The 23,483-nt window shown below is 35.8% G+C and overlaps 1 long non-coding RNA gene and 1 pseudogene across 2 annotated transcripts in view; one reads left to right on the forward strand and one right to left on the reverse strand.

The window, feature by feature from the left end:
* The window catches only part of LOC308646678, a 1,527,418-nt gene that overhangs the window by 740,337 nt on the left and 763,598 nt on the right, over positions 1–23,483 (reverse strand). The window lies entirely within an intron of this gene.
* Positions 10,901–12,348, forward strand: LOC308647337 (zinc finger protein 384-like; annotated as a pseudogene). Its single transcript has one exon. The product of its transcript is annotated as a zinc finger protein 384-like (transcript).

Consider the following 23,483-nt stretch of genomic DNA (forward strand, 5'->3'; position numbering starts at 1 on the left):
GTTTTTTTTTTTTTTTTTTTTAATGGAGTTTCACTATGCTGCACAGTCTGGCCTCAAACTTCTGATCGTCCTGCTTTAACCACTAATTATTAGCTGGGATTACAGGCCTAGCCACCATGTCTGGCTCAAGATGCCAGGTTTAAATGAAAGAAGATGTTTTAGTGGAGTGCTTAAGTGAGTTTATTAGTGAATATTTTTGTGTTATTCTATGTGTACTTGTGTGTGTTTAATGTGGTACTGGGTATCCACCCCAGGACCTTGCCTCAGGTGTGCTAGGAGAGTGCTTTACTATTGACCTACACTGCTAGTCCTTGTATGCTGTTTTTTTTTAGTATACAATTTCATAGCTCTAATGGATTCAGGTGATAACATCTAAAAATGCAAAAACTTATACCTGAAAATTACAAAGAAATCAAAATATATGGTGCTAAAATCAATACATTAATGAAACAAAACAAGAACTTCTTACTGTATATTGTTGAAAATTGGATTGTTATTCAAGGATCAATCCTCTTCCAGATACTAATTTTTTTCTCCCACTGGACATATACCTTTTAAAATTTAACTAATTTTAACATATTTCAGTTTGCAGGTATTTTAAATATGCATTAATACAGATATACCAAATTATGACAAATGAAAATATCAAAAGCTTTAAAATTTGGCGTTTAAAACATAATCTTATTGCCCTGGACATGGTGGCACAAAATGTAGCCCCAGTGACAGGGAGGCTGAAGCAGGAGTATGGCAAGTTTGAGGCTGGCCTCAGCAATTGAATGAGACCCTGTTTCAAAAAATAAACATCTCTGGGTTCAATTTCTCAAGCACACACACACACACACACACACACACACACACACAATGTATACATATATATATAACAATATATTCATAATGTTCTTATCAATCATTATCAATCACTCTATAAGACATTATAATTCTCATTACACTGACTTTAACCTCTTAATTTTAGAATCATGAAAAAAAAAACACATTTCTCTTACCTATGAAAACAAGAAAATATAGCAATAATTTTGTGTTGATGAGAAAATTTTTTTAGATACTGAGCTGTTTAGATACAATGTTCTCCAGGTTAGCTCTGAAACCCTGGTTTTAAGTATCTTCCTGAAAACTTCCTGAGAAACTGGGACTGTTGGTACATGCCACTGTGTAGAGTTGACCAGGAAACTTTTACTTTCTTCTTCTTCCTCCTCTCCTCCTCCTCCTCTTCCTCTTCCTCCTCTTCTTTTTCCTCCTCCTCTTCCTCTTTTTCCTCCTCCTCCTTTTTTTTCCCCTTGAACTATTAAACCTAGGGCCTTGTACATGCTAGGGAGTATTTTGCCACTTAGTTATGCTGAAACAAGTCTAGAAATCAAGATCAGGTCCCATTCCCCTGGTGTTGAAGAATAAACACCCAAGAAATGCCAAAGCAAGAGTCAAAACTTTTATTTGAAGGATAGAATAGAGAGAGAAAGACTCCTCCATAGAGCAAGGGGCTGGGGCTTGTACCTAAGCAGGTAGGGGTGTCCTACACCTTTGACAGATTTCAGGTTTCCTTCCTTCTCTTGTATGTTAGTGTGTGGGAGACTCCCAGCTGAAGGTAAGTTTTGGACTCCCGAGAACATCACAGAATCCCTTATTCCTCCCCCTCCTCCATGAAGGGCACCAAGCTGAAGAGCAACAAATTCAAAGGTTTTCTCGATCAATCCCAGGTGGATGCAGTGTCTGCTCGCTGTTCTGGAGTCACCCTGCCAATCAGCACCCACCAAGTCACCTACACAACCCTTCTTATGCCAAAGCTTACAAGCTCAGGCTCTCTGCTCTCCTCTCTCTGCCTCTCCTTTATTTCCTCTTTGGGCAGCCCCCCAATAAATCTCTTGGTTGAATCTCTTTCTCCGTGAGTCACTTCCTTTCATTGTACATCACCTTCCATCCTGCCTTTGGGGCCAAAGGTGGGAAGAGGTCCAGAGAGTATGTCTCCCTATTTTCCATATTTATCCAGGAAGGCAAGAAAGAGGGCTGCCAGGGGGTATTCATTCACATCTTCTTGCTGGGAGGAATAATTCCCTGGATGCAGATAACCTTGGCAACAAGTTGAAGGAGGGCTCTGGAGTTATTAGCATTTTATTTCCTTTTAAATCAGCCCCCATATTCCTGACCAAATCATTCATTATCTACACTGATTGTCATTTGGCCCCATCTCAATTCCACCCCCCTTAAGGATTAAGGGAATCCTTATTGCTGTAAGGGGGAATGGATTATGCCCAATCTGGCTTTTAAGAGGGTTGACATGGGGCAAGCAGTTTGGGTTACCCTTTTAGTAATGTTTAGGTCAGTCTAGGGACTCATGGTAAAAGTCTGGTTTAGAAAGAACATGTTGTAAATAAAGTCAACTGAGAGGTGGGTGCTTCTATGAGAAAAACAAAATGACATGAATATTGGAATGAGATTAATAAAAAATAAATACTGTAGCATGGAATATGTCAATGAATATCATGATGATGATAGAAACCACTAATGTTTCACCAGGAAGTGTAAGAGCTAGGAAGTTTTTCCCATGGCAGAGCCAGTGAGGACATGGCTTCCATTTGGAAATATACAACTGTAAAGGATATTAGTTACATTGCTAGAATTATTAGGAATGTAAACTCAATACTTAGTTTTTTTATTTCATACATGCCCATAGGATATAGTTAAGCTGTCTAAAACATAGGGCTAGATAATCATACTAGTGAACAGATCAAGTCTGTCTATGTAGGAGTTTAGGAAGATTAGTAGTCTTTAAATTAAGTAAAGGAAAAAAAAAAACCTTTTCATTCTGACAGTCTCTTGATGGTTATCAGGTACTCCTGTCTAAGAATACATCTTTTTAGCTTCTAGTCTTACTCTTTGTTGTGATAATAGAAGTGTATAACTTAAATTCCATTAGGAAAAAATAAAACTGTTGTCTTTTCTTTTAAATGCCCAAGTATGGCTGTACATTGGTTATAACTGTTTTGGCTGAGTTTTTAACACCAACTTTGTCAATTGACCTTGTTTCTGTCTATTGTTAAGAGTCAGCTGAGTTCCCTCAGGGAGTCAATCTTGGGATCTTGTGAGCAGCCTTTTAGTTCTTTTAGTGCCATCATCTAAGATGGGTCAGAGTCTCTTTGATTATGCAAAAGCATAAGGGATGTCTCCTTCTCCAATGAGCCTCCTCCTTTGCAGCATGTGCACTGATTAACTTTTTGTTCTCCAGGGTCTCATAAATCTCCCTGATCAAGAGGTGATATGGCCCAAAGTATCCAAGCCCTTAGAGAAGTCCCCTTATTTTCTTGAGTTCAAGCTGACTCAGAGGGAAAGGGCCAAATATTGGCTATTTTCTTTTTGGGGCCCTTTTATTTCTTAACTTTAGTTGCCACATATTAGTCTTAAACATGCAAGTCAGTTTCAAAGTAAGAGTACTGGATTTTTTCCTTTAATGTCTATAACTTTACAGTTATTTACCCCTTTATTTAATTTAGGTCAGTTTTAGTGCTGAAAGCTAGAATTCCATCTTGCATGTAAGTTATACTTTGTAAGGAAAATACATTTTCATACCTAAAAAATATATTTATTTCTCAGCTGTTGATATCTTTTTTAAAACTTGCATTCTGAAATAACCCTTATAAAATGTCTATATTTAGACAAATTACACCATTTAATAAGGTGAAATACTTTTATGTTGAAACCCAACTGAAAGCTCTTATACTCTTTACATATAAATTACACCTGACAGAATCTTGAACTCTTAGTAAGTTTGCTTTAGTGAAGACCCAGAAACAGAAGACCCAGAAACTGTTCATTTGCAATTTACAAAAACACATTTAATGTTTAAATATATTAGTTTATAAAAATTTAAGAAGTCAAGAGCATTTGATTTTATATTTAGCAGTTGTGTTTTCTCACACTTTAACTTTGTAAATTAATCATGTCTTCTCTAACAAACATACTTATGATTAGTCCCATTGATGTTGATGTTAAATCTAATTTACTCATTTTAAACTTTAAAAACCAAGATATCTGACAAGTGGATGTAGGACAGCTGAAAATGAATGCTAGAAAAGTCATATTAGAAAATAAACACAAAAGATGAGATACATATATTCAAAGTGAGGGCTTGACCAGTAGAAGAGACCTGATGGGTCTGATCCTAATAGAGAGACAAGCCTGTGAATGCTTTTATTTCTAGTGAAACACATCAAAGAAATTCAGTGAGAAGTTTCTTCAGGAAAACAGGATAAGAATGGAGAAAACAGGTTTGGTATTTTACATGCATCTCTGGACAGGTACATTTGAACCTAAGTCTGTGAGCTAAGGCAGTGAGCCAGCATAATCTGGAGTTTCTCAAACTGGGAAATTTCACCCAGGAGTTCCCAGAAATGTAGCCTCCCTACCTTATAATGGCTCAAACAAAGCCTTAATTTATACACAGCTCCAAACACATTTTAAACATTTTAAAATGTTTTCTTAGTTGGTAATCAGTCCATGTTTGGATGCGGAAAATTATTCTCAACTGTGATTAACTATTTGAACTTAAGGGAAGACATTTGCCAGCTAGTTGTGCTCTTAAAATTTCTTACATGTTCCCTTTGTCCTTTTGGGCCTTCATACTCACAGGACCCTAGTTTCATATTATGCTCCTCACTTTGAAGTGGGAGGCAGGCCTGCTACTGCTCTGGGTAATATCTCCACTAGAGAAAATCAATAATTTGGATTCCTGCAGTAGGAAAGATGAGTAGTTTTACTCTAAATAAGCAAAACAGGTTTTTTGGTCTTTTTCCTGCCAGATGAGAGAAGTACAAAAGAAAATGTGCCTGGTGAAAGTCTAGAGAAAGTAGTCTAATTTTAAAGCTACGTGAGCTCTATGTTGAGAATCTCTCATAATGGGGTCCCTGTTTAAGAGACAGACAGTATGGACAAAATTGGGGTAAAGCATTTTGAAGAGGGAGGGGTTGTTTGGCACACACTCTGGGGATTAATGAGTCTCTTCTTTCCTAAGGACCTCAGATAAGATTGAGATTTCATTTCAAGATCCAAGATTTATTGGATGAGAGTGTCATCCACTATCAGGGCAAGTCAATAAGAAACAGAGATAGATAGTGGTCAATATTTGATATCCCTAAAGGTTGTCAGGGTCAGACTCAGAAGATATGAGACCTTCATGTGGCACCAGGGAGATGCCCCAGCCAGCTTCAAGTTGTCTCAAGTCATAAATGTAATAAAATTAAATAATGTCACTATATAATAACATTCAATTTCATGCTATGATGTCTGTATATTAGACAAATGGCAAAACTGGATTTGAAGCAATAGAATGATCTCTTTTGGAGTTTTCAAAAATAAAATTTTAATTAGTAAATCTCATGGTAATGTGAAAATTAGGAAATGAAAGAGATCTTTAGTTTGAGATTCATTTTGTTTCATTCTGTATTCATGAAAGTTTAGGAAATATATCTTTCTATAAACTTTATGTAATAAAACCAACGTGTTTTAATATTAAACTAAAAATAGTATAGTCCTACAAAAATATTTCAATTTAAAGATACTGGATATCAAGTTTCACTTTTAACAGTAAGAAATACTTTGGATTCAATTATTTATTTTGTTAACTAGTACATTAAGAAATCTCAAATATAATTTAATTAATATAGTAACAAAATACTCTAGACAAAATAAACAAGCTTGTCAAGGTGTTATATCTATAAGTCTAGTTACCTGGAGGCTGAGGAAGGAAAATCACAAGACAGAAGCCCAGACAGAGCAACTTAGCAAGATTCTATTTCAAAATAAAATAAAATAAAATACAAAGGGATAGTGATATAGCTCAGTGGCAAATGCTTGCCTAGAGTGTATTATGGCCCTGGATTTAATCCCAATATTGGAAAAAAAAAATCTTCTAAACATCTTCCAAGTAATGCTGATGATTCTGTGCAAAAGGAAATAGCACAAGTTAACATAGAAACTTTTAGACCCATTCTATAATTAAATATCTACTTAGTTCCAGAGAAGTCATGATGAAAAGCATTAGGACGTATGTACACATGCTTTTGAGTTTGGGAAACTTAAAAACTGAGTAGTAAATTGTAATTCTTCATTAATTTAAAATTAATATCCCTAGGGATGAGAAAATGTGAGTAATGCAGTGGGCTTTTCTTTTTCAGAGTGCCAAATACTTCACTATGTGTTTTGCAGTCAGTGATGCCATGTATTCTGGGCATCCATGCATCCATATATGTAGATATCCTAAACTTCCTAAACCAAGTAAACCTATTCAGTTCTCAGTAGAATTAGGCTATAAATAGTAAAAGTACATCTTGTGCCCAAGAATGAGATGTGGAAATAGTATCATCTTTAATTAAGTCATTTATTGCATTTTGAATTAACTATGCTTAGGTCAACTTTTCCTTCTGTTTTAAAAAACATATTGAGTCTTCAAGTCATTCTGTAAAGGAGATGAAGGAGCAGTTCACTTTCTGCCTCATCATCACTACTGTGCCAAAGTAAGAGTGAATACACCCCAGCCTACAAAAGTGAGGTCTCTGGGGGCTCAGTAAAACATACTGTGGGTAGTATGAAATGGATCAGGGTGTAGGGAGAACAAGCCAACACAGGAATCTAGAGAAATCTAGACAAGTCTAGAGATGGGCTGAGTAACATTAGGACATGAGTTTGGATTAGAAATTTCCCAATCCACTTTAAATATTGGCAAAGAGAAACAAAACCAAACAGTCAAATTTGGGTAGTGGGGTGGGAAAGCATGGGCTCACATATTGCTCAGATAATACAGTAGACTTTTTCTGTTATATACTATTGAGTGATTTAGATTTAATGACCAGGCAAAATGTCCTATGTTTGGTCTTGGTTATGTGTAATCTTTCCAATGTTCCTGATAGCCCTTGGAATAAAGGTTAAAAAGAGAAGTGGTAATTGATGGAATTTAAGTATGTACCAAACCACCAATAATTAAGCTTATGTCAAGTAATTCTATTGTCCTAAACATAAAATCACTTCAATGAGGGCCACATGTTTGTGGAAACCTACAAGATATCTCTTGCTATTCCTTACTCTATTCCTCACTTGTTGTTCCCAGGCATTAGATGGCCTGGGATTCAGAGACTTTCCTTGAAAGTAGATTGTCTCCTCTCTGAAGGTTATTTATAAATGTGCCAGTATTCTCAGCATTAAATCTGGATAATGATGTATAAGTTTAAGGATGGTCATAAGACATAAATTAGTTATGCAAATGTAATCAGTGCAAAATGTATAAAAATTATTTGCATGTGTTATATCACATTGTCTCATTAAATATATGTCTAATATCCTGGCACATCAGGTAAACATGAGTAAGGACAAAAATTGTTAAATCATAGAATTTTTAACATGCATGGTGGCACATGCCTGTAATCCCAGTGGCTCTGGAGGCTGACACAAGAGGTTCAAAGCCAGCCTCAGCAACTTAGCAAGGCCATAAGCAACTCAGTAAGACCCTGTCTCCAAATAAACACAAAATAGGGTTGCGTGTGTGGCTCGGTGGCTGAGTGCCCCTGAGTTAAACCCCTGGTACCCCTCCCAAATGTTTTTTCTTTAAATAATAAAAAAAAATGTTTCTCTTATGTCCTACTACTTTGTATATTGCAACACTTTCTTATAGAAAAAAATCAACTACTTTTTAAGTCAATAGTGGTTGACTTTTTAATATACCAGCTTAACTTACACATTTTCCCATTCTGTATTACTTATTCAGAGTTGCTGTGTATGCTCATGCCTTGATTTCTATTGCCTGTTTTTTTTTATATATATTTTTGTGGCAAGCATAGGTTGAAATAGGATAACAATATCAATGACTTAGATGTTTTCATAATTATATTGTGTTTCTCAATGCATAGGCACTTGGTACTAAAGGTGAAATGACTTAGTGCTCTATGCTAATTTTAGGCAATGTTATCACATTTCTGGTGTAGGTAGGCCCACTGTTTATCTATAGGGTCACAGAAAACCCTTGCACTGTAAGAGCAAAAGCTGCCTACACTACTACATGCTTAAGGTTTTATTTAGGAAACATAGAAGAGTCTATTACTGAGATACCTATAATTAAGTGAATGGCTGACTGTACAGCTGAGGCTTCTATGAGGTGATTTTATAATAATGTTGGCATTTCAGTTTCTATCAAGCATTAGGGTGTGCAAAAGGAATATGAAGTGGTAACTCACCTTAAAGAAGTTGATGACTAACTTCCCCAGCAAAAATGGCCATTTGAAGAAAATATTGGGTTCTATGTTCTGGCCAAATACTCATTCAAAATGTAATAAAATCATACTCAACAGTATAAAACTTAATGGTTACTCTAGACTGCTAGGTATCATAAATGGTTTTTGTAGAAAAAAAGCCGTTATGTTTAAAACACTTTCTCTTAAAAAATGGCAATGACTATCTCAGGGTTTCATGTGATGTATACATAAGGTCCCCTCTGATGTTACTGTAACATTTTTGATTATAAGAGATAATTAGTTATTTTGAACATTCCATGGTAGTTTCTTCCTCTGTGTTATGATGCTATGTATTTTAACACAAATGCTCAATATTTTATATTATGGGGGTAGGGGAAATTTAACATTTAAATAAACATACATCATCTTTCTTTGTTTTTCTGAGAATGATATAAAAGTTCATTCCAGTATCAGAACTAAAGTTTGAGTATATAAAGCTCAAGAAAATGAGTGACCCAGTAACCCACAAACAAAGCCAACTAAGCTAAAGAATACCAGGGGAAAATCGTAGAGAATGATAGAAGTTTTGCAGTGCTCCTCTGACTCTGACAGTGTACAGCAGTCTGGTGGAGACCAGGCATTAGAATCTAAGGAATTGTCTTGATTCTTTAATTGTGGGGCTTTCAAGCCCCATGAAAGGGAAAATTTTAACCCCACTACTGATATGATCAAAAGCAGTGAACAGTTAAGTCTTGGACCTCCAGTTATCCCTTTCTCCTAATCCAGGAATCACAGTTGGAACACTTCAGCCTCCCCAGAAATGGTAGAAAATTTTTGTAATTTGGGTAGAAGCCTCATTGTTGCAGCATGCACACTGGTGGAATAGTGGTCAGATGCCTCCTACAGCATTCTGCCTGGGTTGCTCACCTAAAGCAACTGCCCTTAGCACATTTCCAAAACCTCAATAGAACACCAGCTCTCTCTACAAATGTAAAACTTTACTTCTTGTCACATCCCCAAATATTATCTCTATCTAATACTAGCAAATTATTTTACTCAAATCAGTAAAAATTGTGGGTCTAGGCAGAGCCCATGCTGTTGAACACCAAAAAGACAAAAGAGTTAATAACAAAAGGGGATTTTAAAAAATTCTTGAATACTTCTTCTAAACTATGGGCAAAGGAAGTCCAAATCTGCCCAATGGAATGATCTCAAGATGAAGACAGATTACAGCTTAGTGCTTGTTTGATAAATGATGCCATCATACTGCTAGTGTTCATCAGTGATCTCTAGGAATATATCAAGGAGTGTAATAGCAATGCTGTTGGAGAAGAAGGAAGGAAAATAAAATAGGAAACAACTATTTTCAGCAGTTACTGTTTGGAAAATTCACAAATGTGGAGAATTTGTTGTCAGCATTTATACACACACATATCATTTTTCATAAATTACTTTCCTATCAAGCCACTTTTAAGCTGAAGTTGTGTGAAATTCAGTCATACTCTGTCACTTTTGCCTTACTTAAAACATCCCCTCTACAGTTGATTGTTTGTGATATACCCATATTATTCCTCATTTTGCTGATAAAAATCCAACACATTCCATACTGTGACAAAAATAAACAGGAAAAAAATATGGCTAAAGTTGAACTAGGACCAATTTTACCCAAACGATTTTAGAACACATAAGGTAGGAAATTCTTTCCAAATCATTTTATAAGAGGAAACCTCTGAATCATGAGTAATGATGAAGAGATTATGAGAAAACTGCATAAGTCCCTCAAATAAAATTTTAAAAAATCTAATTTGTTATTTAAAAGATATAGTGCTAATAAACTTGATATTTAACTCAACACCATAAGATTTATTTAAACTTCTAAAATTAGATGATGTAATTCATCCTACTAACAGTCTAAAAAGCAAAAATTAAACATATGACAATAGAAGCAGAAATACATTTGACAATATCTTATACCCAGTTATGATTAAAATCCCTCTGCAACTAGAAACATAAAAAAAAAAAATTCTCGGGGCTGGGGATGTGGCTCAAGCGGTAGCGTGCTTGCCTGGCATGCGTGCGGCCTGGGTTCGATTCTCAGCACCACATACAAAAAAAAAAAAATTCTCTACCTGACATAGAGTATATACTAAAAAATCCATAGTTAGCATTATACCCTGTGGTGAAAGTGGATATTATTACTCTAAAATAGGAAGCATGCCAAGGACTTATTCTTTCACACATTCTTTTAACCATTATATCACAGTTCATAGTCAGTGCCATAAAGCAAATGAAACATAAAATGCAAACCTCTAAGGGATTAACACGTATAAGGAATCTATCCACAAAATAACTATTAAAACTACTAAGTAGATCAAGAATATTGCAGGTTAAAAGTACAATATATATTATCAGCTGTAGTTTTGAATATTGTTACCAACAGATTAAGTAAAACAACTTTGAAAAAAAACATTATAGAACAAATATGTTGTTTTAATGAATAAATTTGACAAGAGATAAAACCTTGCCTTATGCACAGTGACTCCTGTCTGTGCCTGGGGGCAAAGGAGGATGGAGTGAGGGAGTGGGGCACATAGGAATTGGGGTTCCAGGGAGCACGAGCTGCAGCACCACTTCTGGAAAGTTCGGGAGCCCTGGAAAGGAGAAAGAATAAGATGACAAGAGGAAGAGAGAGAGGGATTAGAGTGGAAGAATCTCACTTCAATTCCAACCCTTACTTCTGGCCTTCTATCCCCACAGTCTCAGGACAGATTGAGAACACAATGCTCATCAACCTAATGAAGGATCAGCTGCTGCCAGAGAAGGGCTGTGAGCTGGCTCCACCTTATTACCCCACCTTGCTAACAGTGCCTGCTTCAGTGTCCCTGCCCTCAGGCATCAGCATGAATACAGAGTCCAAGTCAGACCCGCTGACCCCACACATGCAAGCATCCGTTACCCAGAATATCATGGTGGTCCCTGTGCCATCTATAGGACCCATGACTGCAGACTCTCCTGTTCTCAGAGGTGGAGCAGAGAAGAGAATCAATCAAGGGGTCCTGGTTTGGCAATCACATTCCCCTCAGGCTCTCTTGTGACCACAGCCTCATCAGCTCAGACCTTTTCCATTTTGGCTCCTATGAGGGTCTCAGTTCTTCCTTCTGGCTCAAAAGCCCTTCAAGATCGTCCCTGACCTATCTAAGAAGGTAGCATCAACCCTAACCAAGGAAGGAGGCGGAGGTGGTGGTGGAGGTGGAAATATGGCTCCTAAGCATCTGCCTTGGGGGGTGCCACAAGAAGAAGTGGATGCTGGAACCGGGGCTGCTTGAGATGAATGAGCTTTGTGTCTTCTCCCCTGAAGTTGATGATGACCATCAGAAAGACAGCAGGACAGCCAACACCTCCTACCTGGCCCAGCACTTCCATATCCACTTGGGTCCCAATAACAACTGTTCTGATCACCAGAAGGCCTTTCACCAGCTCTCCCACTTCCAGCAGCACACACGAATCCACACCGGTGATGGACCATACAAATGTGTACGCCCAGGCTGTGAGAAAGCCTTCACACAACTCTCCAGTCTGCATTCCCACAAATGGCAGCACAACACAGATAAATCCTTCAAGTGCTACAACTGTCATCAGTCGTATACAGAACCAGACTCACTAGAGGTGCAGCTGTCTATGCATATGGTGAAGCACGTCAAGTTAGACACTTTCACTATCTGTATTCGGGCATATTCATCAGAAACATACCTTATGAAACATATGCGCAAACACAACCCTCCTCATCTCCAGCAACGAGTACAGGCAGCAGCAACAGCAGCCCACGCACAAGCCCAAGACTCCCAGGCATCACAGCAGCAGCAATAGCAGCCACAGCCACCATACGTCCAGTGCCCTGGGACAACCAGCGTGGGGGTGGAGGGGACAGCAGTGTTCCTTTGACCTGAACCCCTGTAAGAATGTGGAGCATCATAAGTACATCTGCCTCTCTGTCATCACCAGCACCATTCAGGTGGAACTCCTAGCCAGATCTATGCTGCCACCCATTGGGAACAAGAGAAAAAAGTGTTGGTCTCTTCTCTCACCATCTCTTCTTGGGAAAAGTCCTTTTCTTCAGTGACAAGAATTGTCACCATCTCCTTGGGTCTCGGGCACAGCTTTCCTTTCCAGGATATCATCATTATTTTCAACTCTTCTTCAAAGGAACATCAGCCCTCCTGAATCACAAAGGACACTGAGCTAATTGTGTCAACCAGCAGCCCTCCTCCCAAGCAAAGCTTTTAAAATTTGGGTTGGACCTCAAGAGAAGGATTTGCTGTGACCTCCAGAAATTTGTCTTATGTGGGCACTTATTCTCTCCCTCATCCTCAAAGTTCAGGCTGAAAGAAGACTAGAAGACTAGGTTATCTCAGATAACAAAAAGAAGGGAGCTCCAAATACAACCGCCTCCTGTCCTATGTTTGCCTGTAAAAGAATAGAGGTGTTTTGTTTGTTTGTTTTTCATGCCCCAACCCCTGAAAGTCATTTTCTTCTCCTACGTGGTCTCACTTTACTTCCTACCTACTGCTGGTAGAAGATGATTTGGGTGGGGATTAGACCTCCTTTTATTTGTAAGGGGGCAAAGGCTGAGATGTGGTCCCCAAGGAGCCAGAGATTCTCCAGGTAATCAAGGGTGGCTTAGAAGTGTGGATTATGGTTTTCCTCAGAACCTTTCTTCCCCTTCTCTGCCAAACAAGGCCCTATACTCTGTCTCCCTATGTCATCCCCCAAGGGGCTATGAGAACTTTGTGTTCTCTATGAAACCCAAGAATAAATGTGTTGCAGAGAAGGGAGTATTCAGGGTAAATACAAGGACTGGACTTAGCTCTCTAGGTGCAATAGTCAGATGCCAGACATGGATTTGTGTATAAATGTATATTTATGTATAAATATATGTATACATATACACTATTTATATAGACACTATTTATGTATATACCCAATCATCATGGCCATCTTTGTTGTAACCATTTCTGTGTTTGTAAATGCATTACCTCTGGGAATTTTCATAAAAAAGAGATAAAACCTCAACACAATAAACTATAACTAATATAAAATGAATTAAAGAAGATCTAAATAAAAATGAAGATATAGCATAGTCATGTACCCAAATGCTCAGTATTAATAAGATGCAAGTTTTCCTCAAATTATTCTTTACATTCTAAACAAAATCAAATCTCAATGATTTTTTTTGGTAGGAATATAAAAGTTGACTTGAAAATTTAATGGAATTCCCAAGAGTATAGGCAATCTTAGGAAATACTTTTCTTTAGTTAAGTTTATTTAATTTTTATGCTTTTATGTTTTTTTATTTATTTTTAGTTTATTTTTGGTTGATATATTAAAAAATATAAAAATCACACATATCAATGAGATACCATCAGATGATTTGATATGTGTATGTATTGCATAATGTTTATATCAAGTTAAACATGTTTATATCCCCATTGTGAAACTTTCAAAATCCTTATTTTAAACTTTTTGAAATGTATACTGAATTATTGTTATCTATAGATATTGTTATCTATAGATAACAATAATTCAGTATACATATATAGTATAGCCACCCAGTGTTATGATTTTGGTCCATAATGTCCCTTCAAAAGTTTGTAACTCAGCGATAGAGCACTTGCCTAGCATGTGTGAGGCCTGGGTTTGATCCTCGGCACCACATAAAAATAAATAAAATAAAGTTATTGTGACCAACTACAACTAAAAAGTAAATATTAAAAAACAAACAAACAAACAACAAACTCATGTTCTGAAAGCATAGTTCCCAGAAAAGCAAGGTTCACAGTTTTAGGCAATAGTTAGCAGTCTGACCTCATCAATGCACTAATCCATAAACAACTGAATGGACTACTGGGTTATAACATGGCTGGAGGAAGTAGGTCTTAGGTCCAAGAATGGTCTTTGATTATATTTGTCACTAGCCCATCTTTTCTCTTCTTTCTCCTTCTCTTTCTTTCTCGGCCCCCCTTCTCTCTCTTCCCGCACTCCAAATTCCTGGCTACCATGAACTAAGCAGCTTTCAAGTAGCATGCCCTTCAATCATGATGTTCAACTCACATTATACACAGAGCAATAAAGTTGGGTGACCATGGAATGAAACCTCTGAAACCATGAGCCAAAATACAGTTTTCCATGTCTAAGTTGTTCTTGTCAGACACTTTGGTAACAGTTATGAAACACTGACTAACACAAATTGAAATTAAGTAGGGTCACTGATATTTTTATATATGTGGTTTGGAAGCATTTGAAATTGGTTTGAGGAATGAATTTAGAAAAATTTGGGGATAAAGGCTGGAGAACTCTTAGAATGTTGTAAGCAAAACTTTTTTTTTAATGAGAGAGAGAGAGAGAGAGAGAGAATTTTAATATTTATTTTTTAGTTTTTGGCGGACACAACATCTTTGTATGTGTTGCTCTACCACTTGAGCCACATCCCCAGCCCGTAAGCAGAACTTAATGGGTAATACTGGTGGGAGATAAAAAGAATATGTTCCTCATAGGAATGCATATCATAATACTATGCTCATACAGTTTCAGAAGGGAATGAGGACTCTATCAAAATTTGCCTAGCGGCCATTCATACAAAGAATTTGTCTACATTTTAGCCAAGTACTGAGATTTTCTGTGAGATTAAATTGACAGGTGATGTACTAATTATCTGCAGCAGAGCATTCAGGCAATGGCCTAGGTATTGCCCATGGCTTTTATCAGGGTTTACTTTCAGAATCATGAGAAAAAAGCAGAGAGAAAGTTTGTAGAAAACTTTCATTTTGGCCAGAGAAGAAGCACATGTAAAATTGGAACCATCAAAGGCATAGTTGTTGAGATTCATCACCACTAAAAAGATATAAGTACTTTGCCCAGAGGCAATAGGAAAGATGCTTTGACAGCAGCTCAGGAATCTGAAAGACCACAACCATGGCAAGTTGTAGCATTTAATAAAGGTGAAAATTCTTTTGAAAAGAGGCCTTGGGATACCCTGCTCACACATGGTGCTAAGAAGTTATTTACCCAGAATTTGTTTCACTGTGATCAGTCACCCAGGAATTCAGAGATCAACCGTGGCAGGGGCCAAAGGGGGCCTGTCTAATGCTTCAACTAATGGCAGAATTGGCACCATCTATGTGGTATATTTTGTAGGAATGCAAGATTCTGGAGTTAGGGGTCATTTAGGCTTCCTTTGGAATTGTAAAGGAGGCCTGGGAGGTCAGGAAAAGTATAGTGGTGTTTTAAGCCCTGCAGGAAGCCCTAAGGTGAGTGAAACAGAAGTTGGAATGGAGATCTCAGTAATTAATAGATGTTAGTAGTGTGAAACATCTGCCAAGAACGGCTTCAGGGCAGAAACTGAGCCAGCCTAATGAGAGAGGCCTCCTGGGCTGCAACCATCAAGTCCAAAGGAGTGGGGCTGCCCAAGTCATTTGGAACTCATATGTCATGTCACCACCGTGTGCCTCAGATACTTGATGTGGAGCTACAGACTTGTTTGCTCATTTGGGTTTTAGTCTTGTTTTGGTCCCATTCCTTCTTTCTGTGTCCGATTCCTCCCCTTTAAAATGGGTATGTTTACTCAGTGCCATTTTAAATTGTGTGTATATAACTTGCTTTTGATTTTTACAGCCGTTCAGAGCTAGGAGTCTGCCTTCAGGTTCAGAAGAGACTTTGAACTTGGACTTTTGAATACTGCTAGAACCATTAAGATTATGGAGACTGTTGGAGATGAATTGAATAAAATTTATATTGTGAGATAACATAAACTTTTGGGAGCCAGAGGCAGAATGTTATAGTTTGTCTATGAGATATTCCTTAATAGTTCATATTAGGAAATGAAGAAATGTTCAGAGGTGAAATATATTATGAGGGCTATAACCTCATCATCAGATCAATCCATTCAAAAGATTAATAATTTGAATAAACTACTGGGTGATAACCATAGGCAGATCAGGCATTGTTACATTAAGTAGGTCACTGAGTGCATCCCCTGAGGGATTATATTTAGCCTCTGTCTCCTTACTCTCTCTCTCCTCTCTCTGATCACCATGAACTGAGCAACTTTCCTGCACAACACAATTCTACCATAATGTTCTTCTTTATTTTGAGCACAGAGCAAAGGAACCAGATGAATGTAGACTGAACCTCTGAAACCATGAGCAAAAATAAGTTTATCCATGTATAAGTTGTTCTTGTCATGTATTTTAGTCACTGTAATGAAAAGGTGACTAACACAACACTTAAGATCTGTGTATTGTATTATCCTAAAAGTTTATTGCTTGTCTGAGAATGTAGCTTCATGGTAAACTACTTGCCAATCATTGGTGAGGTTTGGGCTTGATCTCCAGAACCACAAAACTAAAAAGTTTACTGCTAATGAAATTTGATATGATACAGCACATTCATTAATATGGGCTTGGTGTGATAAGCCATTGATATCAGATTCCATCTACTTCCTGCAATGAGATTCAGTCCAGATTTCCCAACTACTTGAGGATGTTATTTTGTGATAGGAAAAAAGAAAACAGAGTAATAGGTATATGGATCTTGGTCCCTGTAACACAGTTTATAATTCCTGATGCCGTCCCTGCTTTCTGATTCCTGAGTACCTAACAGAGAGCCAAATGAAATCTACCACAACTTTAAGATGTTGACACAGCTAGCATCAATAAAATATTTCAGAGTATCCTACAATGAAGGATACATTACTTAATGTGTTCAACTGCTGTAATCTGTCCCTGAGTGATTTGTTCTAGAAATAGTTTGTGCTAGAATCTCTGGATTAATAGTTAAGAAATGGCTACTAATGCCATGTTTGATGGTACAGGATGGGGTTACTAGAACATAAAGAACATTTCATTGGCTAAATGGTGTCTAGATACTTCAGTGTTTACTCACAAAATGAAATAGGAAAGCTTTCTAGAGAAGATAAATTCTTAACTTATAGGCCCTTTAAAGATATCTATCAGTAATTAGGAAGTAGATATATAAGTGGAATTGGGGAAGCAGAAGTATAGAAGGGCTTCTTAACTATGTAAATAATTTTCAAATATATGAATAATCTGTTTTTTCCAAAGGAGATAGATAATTTTATGATTAATAAAAATAGCTCCTTATAAATACCTTTGTTATCCATCTATATAAAATTTATACAAATATAGTGGCAAATTCCTAAATCTTTGTATTTAGAATGTCTACTTATTTCTTTGTATCACCAAAGCACTTTGATAATTTTTATATCAATTACTATTTGATACTTTTATTATGCTGAAGATTCTTTTTGGTAGGAAAAGTCGCATGTTTACTTATAACACATAATGAACATCAGTTTGACACATTGGTAATAAATCTCAGTATAATCCAACTATTTTAATGTCCCAAGATTAATAACCTTCATTCCATCTGCAATCATAATTTACTTTTGTCAGTTAGCATACATAACACAGGTTACAAGAATGAACATATGAATATCTCCCTGGAGGAACATTAATGTATATCTGAAAGAAACTTAGTTCTTGTGTCAGCTGAGGTTCTCCAAACCTAATTTAACACAATTCCCAAGAGTGATATACTTATCATATATACTTTTAAATATATTTTCCTACTTTTTTTCCTCTATAATCTTCAGAGATGAGCACAGTGAATAGCAAACAAGACACTCATTGTTGCCTGGATGAAATAATGAATGGGTAAGTTAAAGTTTGATTTAGTTAACTTATGCATTTTGCATAAAAAGACCTGACAAGAAAAACTAGAAGAGAAACTGTTATTTGGAAGTCTCACGGTTTCAGAGTTCTCAGTCTAAAGATGGCCAACTCTTTTCCTTGGGGTCTGAGGTGAGACAGAATATCATGGAAGAATTTGATGGCAGAGGAAAATAGAAGGGATTTCTCTCCAGGAAGGGAGAGAGAGAGAGAGAGAGAGAGAGAGAGAGAGAGAGAGAGAGAGAGAGATTGATTTCACAATAAAATATATCCCCAAAGTCACCTCCAGCTGCCTTTGCCTGCCTACAGTTACCACCAGTTAATCTCACTGATTTGGTTAAGTCTGTCATAACCCAATCAATTCACCTCTAAGTTTTCTTACATTGTCTCATGCATGAGGTTTTGGGGGACACCTATATCCAAACCATAACAGTCTTTAGTTGTATAAATTTGATTCCAAATTAAATATTTGCTTATATTTACTCTCCTAAAGGACAAGCAAAGTATGCTTGCTAAAATATGGCTGCAATTTTGAAACAAATGCTTTTGTTTGATTTTATTTTTTTCCAGGTACTCACATTTTTTCCAGAGGAAATGTATGAGTTAAATACTAAATAAAGGTAGTTTGTACTTTTAAATTTCTAAGACAGTAGCCTTAAGAATTACTATGAAGTTTATAGCTTAACAACTAAATTACAGAATTTAAATAATAAATGAACTCTGATATTATTTGTTTTAATAAGAGTGAAGAAATTAAGGAAATTAGATCTGGAAACCTAGATAAATTTCCTCTATAAAATTTATTACTGAAGAGAAAGAACTAAAATTATTGCCTTCTTATAATCTTTTTATTATTTTCCTAACATTTTACTGACAACTGAAAAAACAAAAAAGTTAAAATGGAAGTAAATGTCTTATAATCCAAATTAAGATAAGTAGTTCTGTGGTTATTTATAGTATTTTAGTGAGTTTAGGTCAATATTCACTTGAAGCAATTATCTTATTTCTTAAATCTCTCGGTATACTGAGAATTATTTTTTTAAACTAAAGACAAAAATGTCAAATCTCCTATGAGACAAATATTTTGAGCAAAATCTTAAAAATCCTCTAGATTAAATTAATAAAAATTTTTAAGTTTATCGTGGATATTCTAAATACATCTTCTAATCTGTTTTAAAATTTTAAGGTCAAAAGCAAATGAGTATATACCACAATTTCTTTGTATGAAATACTTTATTTTCTTAGCAGAAGCTTCCATTAGGCAAATAAAACAGAAAATGAATTACTTCAGGTTGTATATATCAAGTAAATAGTTCATTATTGTTTGAATCTCTATTCACATATTCACCAAAATTATAATTAGTTATGTGTTTATCAAATAGGCTTAAGCCTAATAATATGTCAATGTTAAAGGTAGGGAGGCTTTTGTTTTATGTGTTTTGAATAATATCCAGAATCTAGTTATAGCTAGCACAATAAAAACAATTATTGTTCACTGCACATGGATTCTGTAATTCCTATGCAATAGGAAATATAGATTTTAACAATATGAATAAAAAATGTTAGGGGCCTGGTGTGTTCTCCTTCTTTAAAGTGATAAATATAATTTGAAGCAAAATGAATAACCAATCAAGGTCATGAAAGGTTAGCTTAAATTATGACCTATATTAAAAAACCCTTAGAGACTCATACTTTAAATTATTAATACAAAAGAATACAAGCAACATCTATAATAATAATAAGTAGGAAGTATATAATTTCAGAATTCATACTACCACTTGACATAAAACCTGGGGTTATTTCTAATTTTGTTACATCTAAGCAATAATTATGTACGTTGTTTAGCAGTGACTAAAACATTTTCTGTCTTTATAAATGATTTAGCTATTTATGTTTCCTTCTTCATTATATTGTCTTATAAGGCAATTTACAAATGTGGTAAGAAACTGTGCATCAGAGTGTGAAATTACTTTAGATACTGTTCCTAAAATGCTATCAAAATTGATAGATTCTGGTGGAAAATGCATGAATTCATAGATCCCTTTCATGCAATTTCATTATTATTAGTTTCATATCATTGCCACTATAATATTTTAACCATTTTCAGAAGAGAAATTTTGACAATTTATGGGATATTACTTTTTTCCTATAATAAAAGAACATTTAATTTTAAATAAAATACATTTGGCTGGTTTTTGACTTGAAGTATATTACTTTAGATTATTTTTCTTACATAGAGTGCAGTATGCTGAATCTTGACAAAAACAAATTTTGTTAGAGGAAAAGCTATAATACCCTTAAAGAATCTTATAATATCTATAAGTAAATACTTAAGAAATAAACATCTATAAAATAATTGATAGGATGTTGAAAGTGTGAAATATTTCTGCATCACTTTCTGTTGGTGATGAATGTTATTCCTAATGTGAAAGCTAAGAATTTAAATGTATATTCCCTAATAAGTACAAGTGATCAGTATTATTATTACTACCCACTTCATGATTATTATGTTCATCCATATTTAAATACAATTATAAGTACTACCTTTTAGTTCTCTTCACTGATCTCAATTATTTTTGCCTAACTTGGTTGAAATATTATTTTTATTGTATCATTATTTTCATAATTTTGTGTTATGGAGTACATTTACTAGAAAAGCAGTGTCTAGAAATAAATTTATCGATTTCAGAATCAGTTCACCTCATTTGATACTTTCCTTCTCTCATTGTATAGTATCAGGTATTATTAATCTCAGCCAAATGACTCATTTCTCTGGAATTTGGTTTCTATGTCTGTTGTATGAACTGTCAGTTGAGTTTCTTTAAAAAAAAACTGTTTGAGACAAAATAGGTACCTATTAAATGGCTCATAGCCTTTATAATTAATATATATATATATATATATACACATATAACATATATTTATGTCCAGTTTTAGTTTGATGTCAGTGTACACAAAGACCTGAATTCATTCTACTAATATCGTGATAATCTAACTTTATATTTGATGTTTGGTGGTTGACCATTTCTAAGCTCTATCCCTCCAAATTTCACTTTGCCCCATACATTCATTTTTCCTCCTTTGGCACTTGTAGAAAGTTCAAACCATAAAATCCTAGTTATGTGAGGTAATCCTTATCATAACCCTATCTCACAACCACTGACAAAACCGAGGCCAGCTGTCTGCCTCTGTTCTATTATACCACTTTTAAACCAGCCCAATTGCTTTCTCTACTCTTCCCCCAAAGCCTCAGTATAAGAACAATAGCCTCTTAGATGTCATATGCCATCATTAGTCTTGAGAGTCCAATCAAAATTCAGGTGGACAGGAGTAGAATCATCCAAACCCTGTTTAAGGGTTTCCTACAACAGTTAACTTAGGCATTTTGAAGTGTTTCAATTTTTTTTCTCAGTTGTTTACATAAATTATGGATATAATAGTAGTTTAGTAGTTTCTTGTAAGTAATTTATAAGCACTCTGCCACTGAGGTTTATCCCATCCCCATATAATAAGTAAATTTTAGATAATCTTCATTACTTTTTGCATTGATTTAATTTACATCAAAGCTGTTTTAAGTGCTGTGCAGAATATATATATATATATATATATATATATATATATATATATATATATATATATATATGGCTGTCCTAGAAATACCCTTTATATCAAGTCATTGAGAAACCTCTAACACAGAACCAATATTGCCAAGCAATGGTTTTTGACTTATTTTCTATAGAATGAGTGCTAAAAGGATGTTCTCCAATTAAAAAAAAAAAATCCCTCCGATTTCCAAGAAAATGGCAGAATTTTAAAGGTCTAGAGGTGAATGAGACCTTGAGACCTGACAGAATTGACACTAAGATTCTTTTCTAAGATCCATGGATGAGAATAGAAACTCTATGGCCAACTGGGCTGGCAACCTGAGCTGGGTTCACAAGAGCTGGCTGTACCAATAACTCATGAAAACGGTGAAAGAAGCACCCAACACACAGAAATACCTTTTGTTTGCAGGAATCAGGAACAGCTCTAGACCTTAAAGGTCCACTGGAAAGAGAGAGCTTGCACCTGAATTCTTTACTTTTATGGGGGTGGGGCACACAAAGGGAGGTTCAATGGAATGCTCTTTCCAAATAAGGCAAGGGGTCAGGTTTCAGGGGGTTGAGTCTAGCTTTGTAATATTTTGCGGTCAGCAGATTGACATCTTGGAAGGCCACACCCATCTCAGGTGCTGTGTGGGATCAAAGGAAGGGGGAGAGGAAAGTTCACATGTTTGTTGCATGGCCCAAAGAGCACGGCAATACCAGGCCAGTCCTCCCATACGCTCAAAAGCTCATAGCTCACACAGACAGCCCACAGCTCGCTGGCAACAAAACTCTTTTCCAACATAACTCAGAAAACATCCAGCTTGGAGAGGTCTCTGAGGAAACTAGTGTTTTTTAGAATGTCAAAGTAGCCTCTCTAAGGGTCACCACAGCACACATACATGTATTAACAGGTGTTTGAATTTCTTTTTCTTCCTATTTTTCCAGTATTTTCACTTCCCTGAAGAAATTTCCCATGACCATTTTTCTTTGGAGAAAAACATGAACCCTTGTAAAGAGATAGTTCTACAAGATACACTGACAGTAACAGAGTGGACTGCTATGATGTTCATCCATTAGTGGGTTTTACCTGAGGGACCAGAGAGATGGGAAATCTTGTGAGCAGCTAAATATTTCGAGGAAGTTTTCTTTGTCGAGGAGAATAAATCTTATAATAGAGTGGTGCTTTCTGTACATTCTACCCGTTTTCCTATATCATCTCATTCTCTTGTCATAGAGGATGATATGATGTGATAACATCTGATCAAAGGCCATGAAACAAAGTGTGGAATACCAGCATTGCCCTTCAGCCTTTTCTTGCCTTAACAGCTGAGCATGACTTATGTTGCAAATGGTACAACGGCAAAGCAGTGAAGCCTCCATTAGTGCACAGTTGTGGTTTTTGTAATAGAGCCCCTTCTCACCATTTCACCATACCATGATTTTTACCTATAACAGAAATGAAAAAGAATTTTCTGCTCTGTGAATTAATTTAGATGATGTGATTTTTTTTCCTCTTAGCATTTTAGTCTACTCTGATTAATACTATGTGTTATAAATAATTCATGGGTGGTAGCAAGTTACTTGACAGGATATTCTAAAACTTTTAAGGAATAAAACTAGAGAACTGATTCATAAAGACACTTAAACTATAGTTCTAATAGATGGATCAAAATCAAAGTGAATAAAATAAAAAGTTATTATTTCATCAAAATTTTCAACTTATAATAAAATCATTGCCTTTTTTATATTTGGCATCTTTATGGTTTTTCTAGAGAGGGAGTACTGAAGATTAAAGCTAGAGGCTCTTTACCACTGAGTTACATTATCATTATTTTATTTTTTTATTTGAGAAAATATCTTGCCAAGTTGCTGAGGGTCTCGCTAAACTGTTGACATTTGCCTCAAACTTGTGATTCTCCTGTCTC

Source organism: Spermophilus citellus (genome assembly GCF_964194105.1).
Source record: "Spermophilus citellus genome assembly, chromosome: 4".
Taxonomy (NCBI): domain Eukaryota; kingdom Metazoa; phylum Chordata; class Mammalia; order Rodentia; family Sciuridae; genus Spermophilus; species Spermophilus citellus.